General features: G+C 37.2%; 1 non-coding gene across 1 annotated transcript; it reads right to left on the bottom strand.

Annotated features, from left to right (window-relative positions):
• Positions 1–501: 501 nt before the first annotated feature.
• TRNAW-CCA (transfer RNA tryptophan (anticodon CCA)) lies at positions 502–573 on the bottom strand. Its single transcript has one exon. It is a non-coding gene; the product is annotated as a tRNA-Trp (tRNA).
• Positions 574–17840: the final 17267 nt, after the last annotated feature.

Raw genomic sequence — 17840 nt, 5'->3', positions numbered from 1 at the left:
TATATGCATTGATAACAGTATTTGTCTTTCTGTTTCTAACTTACTTCACTCTGTATAATAGGCTCCAGGTTCATCCACCTCACTAGATCTGACTCAAATGCATTCCTTTTTATAGCTGAGTAATATTCCACTGTGTATATTTACAACTTCTTTATCCATTCATCTGCTGATGGACATCTAAGTTGCTTCCATGTACTAGCTGTTATAAATAGAGCTGCAATGAACATTGGATACATATGTCTCTTTCATTTCTGGTTTCCTTGGGGTGTATGCCCAGTAGTGGGATTGCTGGGTCATATGGCAGTTCTATTCCCAGTTTTCTAAGGCATCTCCACACTGTTGTCCATAGTAACTGTACCAGTTTTTACTCCCAGTAACAGTGTAAGAGGGTTCCCTTTTCTCCCCACTCTCCAGCAATTATTATCTGTAGACCGTTTTGATGATGACCATCTTGACTGGTGAGAGATGATACCTCATTGTGGTTTCCTTCTCCAGGGGATCTTCCCAACCCAGGGATCGAATCTGGGTCTCCTGCATTGGAGGCAGATGCTTTAACCTCTGAGCCACCAGGGAAGCCCAATAATGAGTGATACTGAGCATTTTCTCATGTGTTTATTAGCCATCTGTGTCTTCTTTGGGGCAAAAAAAAAAAAAAAAAAAAAAGTTTGTTTAGGTCTTTTGCCCACTTTTTGATCAGATTGTTCATTTTTTTCTGTTATTGAGTTGCATGAGCTGCTTGTATATTTTGGAGCTTAATTCTTTGTCAGTTGCTTCTTTTGCTATTATTTTCTCTGATTCTGAAGGCTGCCTTTTCACCTTGCTTATAGTTTCCTTCATGGTGCAAAACTTTTAAGTTTAATTATGTCCCATTTGTTTATTTTGTTTTTATTTCCATTAGTCTGTAAGTTGGGTCATAGAGGATTTTGCTGTGATTTATGTAGGAGAGTGTTATGCCTATGTTTTCCTCTAAGAGTTTTATAGGTTCTGGTCTTACATTTAGGTCTTTAATCCATTTTGAGTTTATTTTTGTGTATGGTGTTAGAAAGTGTTCTAGTTTCATTCTTTTACATGTAGATGACCAGTTTACCCAGCAACACTTGTTGAAGAGACTGTCTTCACTCCATTTATATTTTTGCTCCTTTGTCAAAGATAAGGTGTTCACAGGATCATGGACTTATCTCTGGACTTTGTTTTTTTTTCCATTCATCTATATTTCTGTCTTTGTGCCAATACCATACTGTCTTGACAACTGCAACTTTGTAGTATAGTCTGAAGTCAGGAAGGTTGATTCCTCCAGTTCAATTTTTCTTCCTTAGTATTATTTTGGCTATTTGAATTCTTTTGTTTCTCCATGCTAATTGTGAAGTTATTTGTTCTAATTCTGTGAAAAATACTATTAGTATTTTGATTGGGATTTTGTTGAATCTACAGATTCCTTTGGGTAGTATACTCATTTCCACTATATCCATTCTTCTAATCCAATAACATGGTGTATTTCTCCATCTATTTGTGTCATCTTTGATTTTTTTTTTTTAATCTTTGATTTCTTTCATTAGTGTTTTATAGTTTTTTGTACAGGCCTTTTGTTTCTTTAGGTTAATTTCTTTTTAAGTATTTTATTATTTCCATTGCAATGGTGAATGGGATTGTTTCTTTAATTTTCTGATTTTTCATTGTTGGTGTATGACAGTGCAAGTCGCTTCTGTGTATTAATTTTATACCATGCATCTTTACTATTCTTAACTGATTTTCTCTAGTCATTTTCTGGGGACATCTTTAGGGTACACTGGGAGTTCTACATTTTATTTTCCTATACAGATTCTTTTTATTTGCTTTTCTTCTCTGATTGCTGTGGTTAGGACTTTAAAACTACAATTAATAGTAGTAACAAGAGTCGGTACCCTTTTCTTGTTCCTGATTTTAGACTAAATGCTTTCAATTTTTCACCATTGCATGTGCTTAACTATTAACATTAGCCCAGTTTTGCTAGAATATGCTTCTTTCTTGATTGTTAAATCCTGAAACTATCCCTTTTCTATCATATAGATATGATAAATATACAACAATATTTATAACAGCAATAAATATACAACAGTGCTGGCTAATTCAAGGCACTGAAGGATTATGGTCTATCATAGCTATCTTGAGTTTTAAAAAGTGATAAAGATGATAACCATTTCAACTTTAAGTTCCATGGTATGACTTGTGCTTAAAACCACTACTAACTAGTGGATGCTAACTGTATAATTTAGAAAACTAAATTTCTTTTATTATAGAAATTCTAATACATCTCATCGCCTTCACAAGTAACATTTAAAATAACATGGATAAGGGGCCTAAAGTTATAGATTTGGCTAAAATCCCCCCATGAAGCTGCAAATGCTCCTTAAAATTCTAGCTTGTGTGTTGAAAGAATTCTAAGTCTTAAAAATGCTTTATCACTGGCCCCTAACTCAAGCATTGTGAAATAACATATAACTGAGTTTATAATAGAACCCGAGAATTAGTTAAAAATCTGCTAAAGCAGAACTTAATTTTTTTATACATCCAATTATTTCTAAAATAGCCAAAACAAGCAGATTTTAGGCATTTAGAGCCTACTTAATTTGCACATCCCAAAAAACCTCACCCAAAAACTGTTACCCTTGGATAAGATGGAACCTTGTAGTTATAAGACCCCAAAGTACTGCTGCCCTTCAAAGTTCTGACCCAGAGACTCTCCAACATGCTTCTGAGTGACCTCACACACAAGCCTCCTATCTTATTCTTCTCTTCCTCAGCAGTTCCTTTGCCATGCTCCATTTCTGGGTAGCAACTTCCATGCCACAAGTTTCTGGCATCACAAACTTTGAAATGCAGATTGACTCTAAACATTGAGAATGACACCTGGCTGACAATGAAGAAATGAGTACATCAGTCTTATAACCTCCAAGAACTGAATTTTCCCTACAACTTGAATGAGACTCCAGAGCATCCAGATAAGAGCCCAGACTAGACATCATTTTTAGTGGCCTTGTGAGACACTAAACAAAGCATCCCTTGGAAAATTCTGGACTTCAGTCCTACAAAATTGTTAGATAATAACTAGATGTTATTTTAAGTTGGTAAATTTGTGGCAAGATTTTACAGAAGAAATAGAATACCAATAAGTCTCCTTTCCTAAAACTTCAACTCCCTTCTTGTAAATCCCAACATTGATTAAATTCAACATATTGGCATACTCCTCACTTACAACCAGTAGCTAACCATGGCTAAAGAAAATTACGTATCTATGGTGAGCAATCTCACTACTTTATATTCATGATTGAAAACATTCATTATTATCAAGATTTCCTACTACATTTTCCTGAGAAATTTATTTTCCATATCTCTCAGGTCTCTATTTTATACTTTCCTTCTCAAATACTTAGCATAATGCTTTGTTGAAGTTGTTGATTCCAATACCATTAAAAAAATAGGAACATGAAAAGATTATTTTTTTTAATCTAAATATATCATCCTTTCTAAAGTTTGGCTCATGTAGTCTTTCTTTCTCCCTCTTACAAATCAACCTGGCTTTGATGTTAATCTAATCAAATCAGATTTGCAGTTATACTTCTATGGTTCATTCCATGACTTCAGTCTTGAAACTATCCTCTAAGTTTCTGGCACCATCAGGCATTTTATTTTTCCTAGCAGCATTCAAACATACTCTATTTCCATCATAAATAAAATCTTCCTTGACTTTGTATTGCTCTCCTGAAAAACAAAAACCATCTTGTTCACCTTTAGAAATATATCTTCCTCAATGTTGTTTATACTCACTGATGTCACTTCTTGCTTCCAGGTCTTTAGCTCCATTCCAAAAACTTTCATTTATACAGCTCTGATGAAACTGGTATTATCAAGCAAAATAAATTTTCTTTGTAAAATCTGTACATATTTGCTTGGGTGTCATCTTTTGCCAATTTCTTGGCAGCATTTAACACAACTGATCATTTTACTGTTCTTAAAACATGTCCTTTGCTTGGCTCCCAGAATATTGCATTTTCCTTTTTTATTGCCTTTTCTTGGTCATTTATTCTAAGAATTCCTTATTGGTTATTTCTTTCATCTCTAATTTTAGAATATTTAAGTACTTTAAAGCTTATTCTGAGGATTTTTAAAAATAATTTATTTTAATCTTTGTCACATAAAAGTTAACATATAGAGATTCCATGCATGGGATCGGGAGCTAAACTGCCCTGGTTGGAATCTGGGCTTGATCATTTGTTAGCAAAAATAGGCAAGATAGCTGATCTGTCTGGATCTAATTTTTCTTGCCTCTAAGATGAAGACAATAATAATATCTACTTTATAGGCTTACTTTTTGAAATATGTTAGTAAAATTATACAGAATGGCCTTTGACACCTATTAAGACCCTGATTCATGTTACTCATTATTCTGAAATATTAAAAAAAATTTTTTACCACCATAACTCTACTTCACCATCAATATGCTGGTAACACCAAAATTTATATTTGTAGTAAGAACCTCATCCCTTACTTTCTAATCTCATATTGCCAAATTATTTAGTAAATGTTTCAAACTATGCTTTTATTTCATGAATTCTTTTGTTTCTATTTCTCAAGTCACTAAGTGGCATCAGTATTTGTTTGGTGTTCAAACAAAAATATCTATTTGCCACTGTAGGAACCCTGAGGATATCTATTTCAGGACCCTTGGGTGATGGAAATCTATTTTCATAGTGCACAAAAATAATTTCAACTTTCCTTTGAGTTCTTTTCTTCCACTTCTAAACTGTGATCCCCTTCTGTATGCAACAAATCATCTCATAATTCTCTCTCACTTGCTTATTGACATCATTTACTATATAGAGGGTTGGATGAGCTGAAACACATAAAAGAGGAATAATTCTTAACTTTTCTCTCCAAAAGAGAAAGTGTGAAGATGAGAAATCAAAGAGAAAATAGTATTTATAACCAATTAGCTGAGCAACCACGAACAGTTAAACTACTTAGAATAGAAAATGGGAAAATTGAGCATATTAGTCTTTGGAATCTCTGCTTAATTTAGCTTAGGGCAAAGATTTCCACAGAGCTCTTGGCTGACATTCACATATTTCAAAACTAAACCTTTCCCTGATGAAGAAAAGATACTCATTTGGCATGCAGTACCCACCCCCACCTGCTTATGAAGTGTTCAATTGATTCCCATATGATTCATTAATTTGGAAGAATCATGAAGGTCTAAGTTACCTGAAAATGTGAGTGGTCTCAACACCTACTCATGCTATTAAAAAATGAGTTTAAATTTCTAACTGGAAACCTGTAGAATTTTGATGAACTCTTTCCTGATTATTGATTCTTCAAGGATTTAAATTTAGATCTGATTTGCATACGGCAAAGTCAGGGATTCTGTGGAGATCTTGAGGTTTCTTAGAGGTTGTTCAGTTAAATTTTGTTTTCTTTCATTATAGATTGTCAGAGGAACCAGAGGTCAAATGGCCAGCATCCATTGAATCATCAAAAAAGTAAGAGTTCTAGGAAAACATCTACTTCTGCCTTAAGCCTTTGACTGTGTGGATCACAACAAATTGTGGGAAATTCTTAAAGAGACAGAAATACCAGGCCACCTTACCTGCCTCCTGAGAAACCTATATGCAGGTCAAGAAGTAACAGTTAGAACCAGACATGGAACAACAGATTTGTTCCAAATTGGGAAAGGAGTGCATCAAGGTTGTATATTGTCACCCTGTTTATTTAGCTTATATGTAGAGTATATCATGCAAAACACCAGACTGGATGAAGCACAAGCTGGAATCAAGATTGCCAGGAGAAATATTAATAACCAAAGATATGTAGAAGACACCACCCTTATGACAGAAAGCAAAGAGGAACTGAAGAGCCTCTGGATGAAAGGAAAAGAGGTGAATGAAAAAGCTGGCTTAAAATTCAACATTCAAAAAAACAAAGATCATGGCATCCAGTCCCATACTTTCATGGCAAATAGATGGAGGTAAACAATGCAAACAGTGACATACTTTATTTTCCGGGGCTCCAAAATCACTGCAGATGGTAACTGCAGCCATAAAATAAAACATATGCTTGATCCTTGAAATAAAAACTATGACCAACCTAGACAGCATATTAAAAAGCAGAGTCATTACTTTGCTGACAAAGGTCCATACAGTCAAAGCTATGGTTTTTCCAATAGTCATGTATTGGATGTGAGTGTTGGACCATAAAGAAAACTGACCACCAAAGAATTGATGCTTTTGAATTGTGGTGTTGAAAAAGTCTTGAGAGTCCCTTGGACTGCAAGGAGACTAGACCAGTCAACCCTAAAGGAAATCAATCTTGAATATTCATTGGAAGGACTGATGGTGAAGCTGAAGCTCCAACACTTTGGCCACCTGATGCAAAGTTGGCCGCTGGAAAAGACCATGATGCTGGGAAAGATTGAAGGCAGGAGGAGAAGGGGATGACAGATGAGGAGATGGTTGGATGGCATCACTGACTCAGTGGACATGAATTTGAGCAGCCTCTGGGAGTTAGTGACAGACAAGGAAGCCTGGCGTGCTGCAGTCCATGGGGTTGCAGAGTTAGACACGACTGAGTGATTGAACTGATATGTTTAATCAGATTGTCTTTCTAACAATATCAGGAGTATTAGGGATTTTATGGCAGGAAGTTGGCTAATTTATGTGGGAGTGCTAAATGCTTACGAGATGTATTTAATTTGAAACTTTGGATAGTTTGAATTTCCAGAGTTGCTCTTTGTCTTTTTATTTATTTATTCTTTCATTTATTTTATATCATTTTTGGCTGTGCTGGGTTTTCATTGCTGCATGAGCTTTTCTCTAGTTGCACAAGGTGGGGCCACTTCTCTAGTTGAGGTGTGTGGGCCTCTAAAAGCAACGGTTTCTCTTATTGTGGAACATGGGCTCTAAGCTGTGCAGACTTCAGTAGTTGCAGTTTATGAGTTCTCGAGCATAGGTTCAACAGTTGTGGCACGTTGGCTTAGTTGTTCCACAGTCCGTGGGATCTTTCTACAGTCCGTGGGATCTTTCTAGATCAGAGCTCAAACCCATGTTTCCTGAATTGGCAGCAGATTCCTTACCACTGAGTGACCAGGGAAGACCCACCCTCTGTCTTTCCAAGTATGACAGATAAATAACTCCAGAAGAGAGAGGAGGGCAAAATTGAAGAACTGGAGAGAAGAGACCTTTAAATGTTCTAAGATTTCACTTATTTTTGCTTTTCTCAAAGAACACAATTTTCTTTAGTTCTTCACTAGTCTCAGTCCTTCATTTAGCCCCTAAACCAATAAGTTATTCTGGGAAATGAGATGAGAGCAAAAAATAAAGAAATAAATAAAGCACCAAACAGACAACATATGATAAAGAAAATTAATAAGAAAACCAAGACTGTATGTCTAAAGTATCTAATATATATCAAGACGACAACGTTATTTTATATCTGAATTAGGTGGCATGTCAAGTTATTGTAAGCACATAAGTAGCATAGTGATAACACAGGATTACACCTCATCAAAGCACAGGGCCCAAGATTTTTCACTGGTCTCCAAAAGGGGCTAAACCATACAAATTAACATTTTTGTCTTGTTAGCATTTCCTAAAATAACTTTTCTCCTGAGAGAAATATGTTTCAGTGTAGATCAGAACAAGCCCTGCAAATGAGGCCTGAGATGTTGGGAAGGAAGAACGTCAAATATGAAATATAGATACTTCACCTGAAATGAAGTAGAAATGATAAAGAAATTCACAACAGCTTTAGACAGTCCTTGTAAATGAAAATGGAACTAGAGCTATAGTAAGAAACTTTGAGATATTGCTGCACTATTTACTTTGATGGTGATACACTATATAACATAAAAATATATACCAATCCATGATAAATAGACTTTACCTCTAAATATGAGTTATGAGTTTTGTTGGCATGATGGCAGAGTAGTTTTTGTGTTTTTCATACAAAAACACAAAAATAAAAACTGACTGCTGAACAACCATCAAAGACCTACCAAAAATTATATCCTGAACTCACTCAAAGACAAAGAAGTGGCAACAAGATGGTAGGAGGCACAATAATGATAAAATCAAACTCCATAACCAACAGATAGGCAATCCACAAACTGGTAAATAATTATGACCACAGAAATTCTTCCATAGAGGTGAAAGTTCTGAGCCTCCCATTAGGCTTTCCAGCCTGGGGATCTGGCAAGAGAAGGGGTCCCCAGATAATCTGACTTTGAAGTCCAATGGGCTTTAATTTCAAGAATTCTGAGGACTGAGAACTAGAAACTACTCTTGGAGGGCATACACATGGTCCTATGCATACCAGGACCCAGGGAAAAAGCAGTGATCTCATAAGAGACTGGCCCAGACATACCTACTAATATTTGAGGATCTCCTTAAGAGGTAGGGAGTGGCTATGACTCATTGCATGAACAAAGACACTGGTAGCAACAGTTTTGTCTAGCACAAATTGTGTGAAACCTCTTGGAGACCGCTGTTTCCTCCACAAGACCTACCTCCGTTCAATAGCCCCTAAGCTTCAGTGCTAGAGCATACCAGGCAAAACAACCAACAAGACTGAAATGTATAGCCCTTTCCATCAGGGGGACAAGACACAGCTCCACTCACCAGTAGGTAGGGACCAGAAGCTTCCACTAAAAAGCCTACATAAGCCTATTAGACACCCTCACCTGCAAGAGGGAAGAGAGCAGAAGCAATCTTGAAGGCTGTGGAATGGAACCATAATTACAGAAAGTTAGCTAAAATGAGACAGTAGAGAAATGTGTCTGTGATGAAAGAATAAAATAAAACCCCATAACAAGCAAGTGAAGTGGAGATAGGCAAACTACTGGAAAAAGAATTCAGAGCAATGATAGTGAAGATGATCCAAGACCTAAGAAAAATAATGTCTTGCCTGGAGAATCCCACCGACAGAACAGCCCAGCTGGCTACAGTCCATGGGATCACAAACAGTTGGACAGCTAAACAACAACAACAGAAAAGCAAGTAAAATGAAGAGAAGTGTCCAAATTATTATTTTAAATCTTAATAAATATATATACCATAATTCAACAAAAATAGCTCTCTCGCTCTGTCTTTACTCTTCCTTCCCTCCCTCCTCTCTCTCCCCTCATATCCATCTCACTTTTGACATTCTACCAAATTCCAATTAAGGAAAGCACTTTTGCAGATGAGGGAAAAAAGAATGGAGACATATATCAATAAGGTGCTAAAAAGTTTAACAAAGACATAGAAGAACTGAAGAAAAAAGAATAAAGTTCAAAAATACAATAATGGAAATGAAAAATATACTGGAAGAAATTAATAGCAGAGTAATTGAGGCAAAAGAATGAAAAGTGGGCTGAAATATAGAATGGTAGAAATCATTTCACAGAACAGAATAAATAAAAAAATAAGAATTAAAAAAAATGGGGACATCTTCAGACACCTGTGGGACAACATTAGATGCAACAAATTTGCATTATAATCATTATAGGCGTCCTAGAGGGAGAAGACAAAGAAAAGAACTTTAAAAAATGAATTTAAAGAGATAATAGCTGAAAACTTCTTAAACATGGGGAACAGGAAACAAGTTCAGGAAATACAGAGGGTCCCAGGCAGGATAAACCGAAAGAGAAGCCCGCCAAGACATATAGTAAGCAAGTTAACAAAAATTAAAGATGAAAAAATAATGAAAACAACAAGGAAAAAGAAGCAAATAACATAAAAAGAAATCACATACAGAGGAAACAAATAGCATACAAAGGAATTCCTATAAGCTTTATGTTGATTTTTAAGCAGAAAATCTAGATGTCAGAAAGAAGTGGCATAATACATTTGAAGTGATGAAAGGGAAGAATCTACAACCAAGAATACTCTGCATAGCAAGGCTCTGATTCAGATTCAGTGTAGAAATAAAAAGCTTTATGAATAAGAAAAAGCTAAGAGAAATCAGTACCATCATATCAGCTTTTTTTTTTTTTTAGTCTATTTATTTAATTGGAGGCTAATTACTTTACAGTATTGTAGTGGTTTTTTGCATACATTGACATGAATAAGCCATGGGTGCACATGTATCCCCCAGCCTGAACCACCCCCCCCCCCCCCCATCCCATCCCTCAGGGTCATCCCTGTGCACTGGCCCTGAGGTCCCTGTCTCAAGCATCAAACCTGGACTGGTGATCTATTTCACATATGGTAATATACATGTTTCAACGCTTTTCTTTCAAATCATCCCACCCCTTCTCCCATAGAGTCCAAAAGTCTGTTCTTTACATCTGTGTCTTTTTTGCTGTCTTGCATATAGGGTCATCATTACCATCTTTCTAAATTCCATATATATGCGTTAATATATTATATTGATGTTTTTCTGACTTACTTCACTCTGTATATAACAGGATCCAGTTTCATCCACTTCTTTAGAACGGATTCAAATGCATTCTTTTTAATAGCTGAGTAATATTCCATCGTGTATATGTCCCATGCTTTCTTATCCATTCATCTGCTGATGGCCAGATAGGTTGCTTCCATGCCCTGGCTATTGTAAACGGTGCTGTGATGAACACTGGCGTACATGTGTCTCTTTCAATTCTGGTTTCCTCAGTGTGTATGCCCAGCAGTGGGATTGCTGGGTCATAACAGTTCTATTTCCAGTTTTGGTTGTTTTTTTCTTTTTTTTAAGGAATCTCCACACTCTTCTCCATAGTGGCTATGCCAGTTTGCATTCTTACCAACAGTGTAAGAAGCGTCCCTTTTCTCTGCACCCTCTCCAGCATTTATTGCTTGTAGACTTTTTGATAGCAGCCATACTGACCGGCATGAGATGGCACCTCATTGTGGTTTTGAATTGCACTTCTGATAATGAATGTTAGCCATCTGTATGTCTTCTTTGGAGAAGTATCTGTTTAGTTCTTTAGCCCATTTTTTGATTGGGTCATTTATTTTTCTGGTATTGGGCTGCATGAGCTCTTGTATACTTTTGAGATTAATTCTTTGTCAGTTGCTTCATTTGCTATTATTTTCTCCCATTCTGAAGGCTGTCTTTTCACCTTGCTTATACTGTCCTTGATTGTGCAAAAGCTTTTAAGTTTAATTAGGTCCCATTTGTTCATTTTTGCTTTTATTTGCATTACTCTGGGAGGTGGGTCATTGAGGATCCTGCTGTGATTTATGTCAGAGAGTGTTTTGCATATGGTGAAGGAATTTCCCTAAGCAGAAAAGAAAAGGCCATGACTGAAAACAAGAAAACTATGGATGGAAAAGCTCAGGCAAACAAAGTAAAAGTAGGAGATCACCTACATATAAATGTAGTATATAAACCAGTAATAGTGAAGAGAGTACAAATGTAAGATATTGGAAATGCTTTTGAATTTATAAAACAACTTAAAATCTTATTTTTATATAGATTGCTATTTAAAAAATCTCATGGTAGCTGCAGATCAAAAATCTACGATTGATACACAAATACAAAAGCAAAAGGAATCCTAACACAACACTAAATTTAGTCATCAAATCACAAGAGAGGAGGGGGAGATGAAAGATGTACAAAAACAAATCCAAAGCAATTAACAAAATGAGAATAGAATATACATATTGAATTTGCTTTCAGTGAAGGAGACTCAAATTAGATTCCTGGGTTAGAAAGATCCCCTGGAGACAGGAATGGCAACCCGCTCCAGTATTCATGCCTGAAGAAGTCCATGGACAGACGAGCATGGAGAGCAACAGTCCATGGGATTGCAGAGTCTGACAACATTGAGCTACTATCACACATACACACAATGATAATTATCTTGAATGGAAATGGTTTTAATGCTCCAACAAAAAGATAAAGACTGGCTGAATGGATAGAAAATAAGACCCCTATAAATGCTCTCTGCAAGAGACCAACCTGAAATATAAAGATACATACAGAATGAAAGGGAGAGGGTGGGAAAATGTATTCCAAACAAAAAGAAGCCAAAAGAAAGATGGGGTAGCAAATACTCATATCAGAAAAACTAGGATTTCAAATAAAGACCATTAAAAGAGACAAAGAAGAACACCACATAATCAATGTGGTGATGATCAAATGATTAAGGGATTAAGAAGATATAAAAATTATAAACATTGTTTATATGTACTCAACAAGGGAACACATCATTATATAGAACAAATACTAACAGCCATAAAGGAGAAATAACTAGTAACAATAATAATGGAGAGGCTAACACCCCACTTTCATCAATGGACAGATCACCCAGAAAGAAAATCAAAAGGAAACACAGACTCTAAATGAAATATTATGTCAAATGGACTTAATTGAAAATTATAGAGAATTTCATCCAACAGCAGCAGAATACATTCTTATGTGCATGTGGAAAATTCTCCAGAATTAACCACATGCTGGGCCACAAAGTGAGCTTTGGTAAATTTAAGAAAATTAATAATAATAATAATAATAATAAAGCATTTTTTGTGAGCACAACACTATGAGATTAGAAGTCAACTGCAAGGGGAGAAAAAACTGTAAAAAAAAAACAACAAAAAAAAAACAAGCACATTGAGTCTAAACAGTATGTTACTAAATAACTGAAACTCACAATCACAGAAAGCTAACCAAAATGATCACATGGATCACAACCTTGTGTAACTCAATGAATCTATGAGCCATGTCATGTGGGGTCACCCAAGATGGATGGGTCATGGTGAAGAATTCCGACAAAATCTGGTCCACTGGAGAAGAGAATGGCAAACCACTTCAGTATTCTTGACTTGAGAACTTCATGCAAAGTATGAAAAAGCAAAAAGATATGACACTGGAAGATGAAGTGCCAAGGTGGTAGGTGGCTAATATGCTACTGGGGAACAGAGGAGAAAAAAGATCCAGAAAGAATGAAGAGGCTGGGTCAAAGCAGACATGAAACTTATGTGTGGATGTGTATGGTTGTGAAAGTAAAGCCCAATGCTGTAAAGAGCAATATTGCATAGGAACATGGAATGATAGATCCATGAGTTAAGATAAATGAGACAAGGTCAAGCAGATGGCAAGAGTGAACATTGACATTTTAGAGTCACTGAACTAAAAAGCATGAGAATGGGCAAATTTAATTCAGATGTTCATCATATATACTACTGCTGGCAAGAATATCTTAGAAGAAATGGAGTAGCTCTCATAGTCAACAAAAGTGTCCAAAATGCAGTATTTGGGTGCAACCTCAAAAATCACAGAATAATATCAGTTCATTTTCAAGGAAAACTATTCAACGTGAGAGTAATCCAAAACTATGTCCCACTCACCAATGGCAAAAAAGCTGAAATTGAATAATTTTTAGAAAGACCTACAAGACCTTCTAAAACTAACAACAAAAAAATATGTCCTTTTCATAATAGGGAATTGGAATGCAGAAGTAGGAAGGCAAGAGATAAATGAAGCAACAGGCAAGTTTGGCCTTGGAGTACAAAATGAAGGAGGCAAAGGCTAATAGTGTTTTGCCAAGAGAACACACTGGTCACAGCAAACACCCTCTTCCAACAACATAAGAGGCTATTTTACACGTGGACATCAAGGGATGGTCAATACTGAAATCAGATTCATTACATTCTTCAGAGCTGAAAGATAGAGAAGCTCTATACGGTCAGAAAAATAAGACCTGGAGCTGAATGTGGCTCAGATCATGAGCTCCTTATTATTGTAAAAATCACACTTAAATTGAAGAAAATGGGGAAAATCCCTAGACCATTCAGGTAATACCTAAATCAAATTCCTTATGATTATACAGTGGAGGTTACAAATAAGTTCAAGGGATAAGATCTGGTAGACAGGGTGCTTGAAGAACTATGGGCGAGGTTCATAACACTGTACAGAAGGTGGTGACCAAATCCATCCCCAAGAGAAAGACATGCAAGAATGCAAAATACTTGTCTGAACAGGCCTTACAAGTAGCTAAAAAAAGAAGAGAAACAAAAGGTAACGAAGAAAGGAAACAATGTACCAAACCGAATGTAGAGCTCCAGAGCAGAGCAAGGAGAGATAAGACAGCCTTATTTTTGAAATGGAGGGAAACAATAGAATGGGTTGATGAGATAGATCTCTTCAAGAAATTTGGAGATACGAAGGGAACATCTAATGCAAAGGTGAGCACAATGAAGAACAGAAACAACAAGGACCTAACAGAACCAGAAGAGACTAAGAAGAACGGAAAGAACACACAGAAAACTCATACAGAAAAGGTCTAAATAACCCAGATAACCACAATGGTGTAGTCACTCACCTAGAGCCAGACATTCTGGTGTGCAAAGTCAAGTTGGCCTTAGGAAGCATTATTATGAACAAAGCTAGTGGAAGTGATGGAATTCCAGCTGAGCTATTTCAAACACTAAAAGATGCTGCTGCTAAAGTGCTGCACTTAATACGCCAGCAAATTTGGAAAACTCAGCAATGACCATAGGAGTGAAAAAGGTCAGTAGTCATTCCAATCCCAAACAAAGGCAACACCAAAGAATGTTCAAAATACCACACAACTGTGCTCCTTTCACATGCTAGCAATGTTATGCTCAAATCCTTCATGCTAGTTTCAACAATACTGGAAACCAAGAACTTCCTGAAGTACAATCAGGATTTAGACAAGGCAGAGGAACCAGAGATCAAATTGCCAGCATTTGTTGGGTCATAGAAAAAGCAAAAGAGTTAAAAAAAAATCTACTTTTGACTGTGTGGATCACAACAAACTGTGGATAATTCTTAAAGAGATAGGAATTCCAAACTAACTTACCTGTCTCCTGAGAAATCTGTACAGGACAAGAAGCAACAGTTAGAACTGGACAAGGAGCAATGGACTGGTTCAAAATTGGGAATGAAGTATGTCAAGGCTCTACATTGTCAGCTTGCTTATAACTTATATGCAGAGTACATTAAGTAAAATGTCAGACTGGATGAAGCATAAGCTGGAATCAAGATTGCTTGAAGAAATATCAGCAAACTCAGATATGCATGTGAAACCACTCTAATGGCAGGAAATGAAGAGGGATAGAGTCTCCTGATAAAGGTGAAAGAGGAGAGTGAAGCAGCTGACTTAAAACTCAACTTTCAAAAAAAAAAAAAAAGTCAAAGACCATGGCATCCAGTCCCATCATTTTATGACAAATGGGTAGAGAAAAAGTGGAAATGATGACAGATTCTATTTTTGGGGGTTCCAAATTTACTGAGGACGGTGACTGCAGCCATGAAATTCAAAGATGATTGCCCCTTGGAAGGAAAACTATAACAAACCCAGACAGTGTATTAAAAAGCAGAGACAACAGTTTGGCAACAAACGTCTATATTGTCAAAGCTCTGATTTTTCTAGCAGTCATGTATGGACATGAGAGCTGGACTATAAAGAAGGCAGAGCACCAAAGAATTGATGCCTTCAAACTGTAGTGCTGAAGACGACTTCCGAAAGTCCTATGGACAGCAAGGAGATCAAACTAGTCAGTTCCAAAAGAAATCAACACTGAATCCTTGCGAATACTTGTTGGAATGTCTAATGCTGAAGTTGAAGCTCCAATATTTTCATCATCTCATGCGAACAGCCAACTCATTGGAAAAGTCCCTGATGCTGGGAAAGATTGAGGTTAGAAGGAGAAGAGGGCATTGGAGGATGAGATGTCTGGATGGCATCACCAATCTAATGGACGTGAACTTGGGCAACTTTCAGGAGATGGTGAAGGACAGGGAGGCCTGGTGTATTGCAGTCCATGGGGTCGCAAATAGTTGGACATGACTGGCCAACTGAGCAAAAACCAGATGTTTCCTGTCCTAATTACACTCAAGGAACCCCAAGTATTAGTAACTGTGGTGGGGCCAATCAGTCTATTTCCTTTTAGACGCCAGGAAAATGTTCTTGGTGCTCACTGAAGCCCCTCATCTGGCCTGCTCCCAATCCTCTACCATAATGGGGCCATCTGGATGGGCCAAATATTTCAGTTGTCCTCTAAGTTATAACTGGAACTCTGTGCTATTTTTCTCAGGAGTTTCTCACTCTTTCTAGGTAGAGATATACTGAGCAAAGTCCAAGCTTCTGTTTTCATGAATATGGAACCTGCTCTTTATCTCTCATTAATTGAATAGAATGCAAATCCTAGAGTGTGGGGTGATAGAAAAGCTGTGGATCGAGCACAAAATGTTGTTCCTGTTGTTGTCAAGCTCAAAAAGACTCTCACCTATTTCCACTTTAAATGAAGTATCCACTAAAGCCGGAGGTTAAAGAAGGGTTAAAACCCATCAGCCCCTGGCTAGGATTTTAAGATAACTAAGATGATTCCTAGGCTTTACAGGCTATTGCCACATTTGGATTCTGGGTTATGGAGGGCTTTCTGGTTCTTTATGTAAACTTATACTTATTTGGTCACCAGAGACTCAAAAGGCTTTTAAGACTTCAAAATTCTCTCACAAGTCCCCACTTTAAGCCTGCCCACAGGATTAGAACTTAATCTATTTGTTACTGAAAGAAAAGGTATGACCTTGGAAGTCATGACACAACCCCAAGGGCCTCACCAGCAACCTATAGCTTACCTAAGTAGAAAAAGATATAGTGGCCCAGAGCAGGCCACATTGTTTAAGTGTAATTACTGCTATTGCTTTACTAATGCTTGAAGCTCTTAAGTCTACTGATGGGCAAAATCTTACTGTACTGATTTCTCATGATGTGGATAGAATCTTAAATTCTAAAGATCAGAGTGACAGTGGCTCCACCTTTAAAGCTGCTGTGACTCAAGTAATGTCAAAAGCTCAAGGAATAGGATATCACTTACACTGTTCCTGGAAAATCCAGTGAAGTATGAACTCCCAAGTCATACTGCTACTTTGTTCCAATTCCCCAGTTTTAAAGCTCAGATCAGAGTTACAAGCTCAGGCAATTGGGCTGAAGTTCCTGGTTGTAAAGGTTTGGCCTCTATGGTCTCATGATTGGAGCTAACAGTATACCTTTCTCTCCTTTTCCCATCTAAGGCAAAGCTGCTTTCATCAGTGTATCAGATTTCCTCAGGATTTGTCAGAAGTTTTTCCAATAATCCCTCTCAGGGCTTTGTCTAATGGTCTAAAGTTTCTAAACAAGAGTGAAAGGGGAGAGAATCTTCTGGCAGGGGTAGGAGAGTAAGCTGTATTGAGTGTTCCACAGAGGACTATGATCAATTCCAGGTTTTCACTTAGCATTACATGGTATCTTAGGACCCTTCGATTTGACATTCATAAGTGGCCTTTTCCACTTAGGAGACATTTTACATGGTGACTGGTTAAAAATAGTTACCTTGCCTCTGAACAAAAGCATTTAGGCATCTTCTATTAGGACTCCTATGACAGCTAGGTTTCAAAGGCAGGGAGGCCAGCCACAGGCAACTGAATATACCCTCTTAGAGAGGTAAGACACTACGGGGGTTCAGGTCCCAGCCTTTGTGCTAACACTCCTAGTTCAGTTCAGTTCAGTCATTCAGTCATGTTCCACTCTTTGCAACCCTATGGACTGCAACACACCAGGCCTCCCTGTCCATCACCAGCTCCCAGAGTTTACTCAAATTCATGTCCATTGAGTTGGTGATTCCATCCAACCATCTCATCTTCTGTCATTCCCTTCTCCTCCCACCTTCAACCTTTCCTAGCATCAGGGTCTTTTCTAATGAGTCAGTTCTTTGCATCAGATAGCCAAAGTATTGGAGTTCAAAGCTTCAGCATCAGTCCTTCCAATGACTATTCAGGACTTATTTCCTTTAGGATTGACTGGTCTGATCTCCCTGCAGTCCAAGGGACTCTCAAGAGTCTTCTCCAACACCAGTCTTCTCCAACACTTTTGAATTGATGTTCAAAAG

Source organism: Dama dama, chromosome 30, assembly GCF_033118175.1.
Source record: "Dama dama isolate Ldn47 chromosome 30, ASM3311817v1, whole genome shotgun sequence".
Taxonomy (NCBI): domain Eukaryota; kingdom Metazoa; phylum Chordata; class Mammalia; order Artiodactyla; family Cervidae; genus Dama; species Dama dama.
Note: the sequence above shows the minus strand (reverse complement) of the source record. Positions and strands in the feature narration are given on the sequence as shown.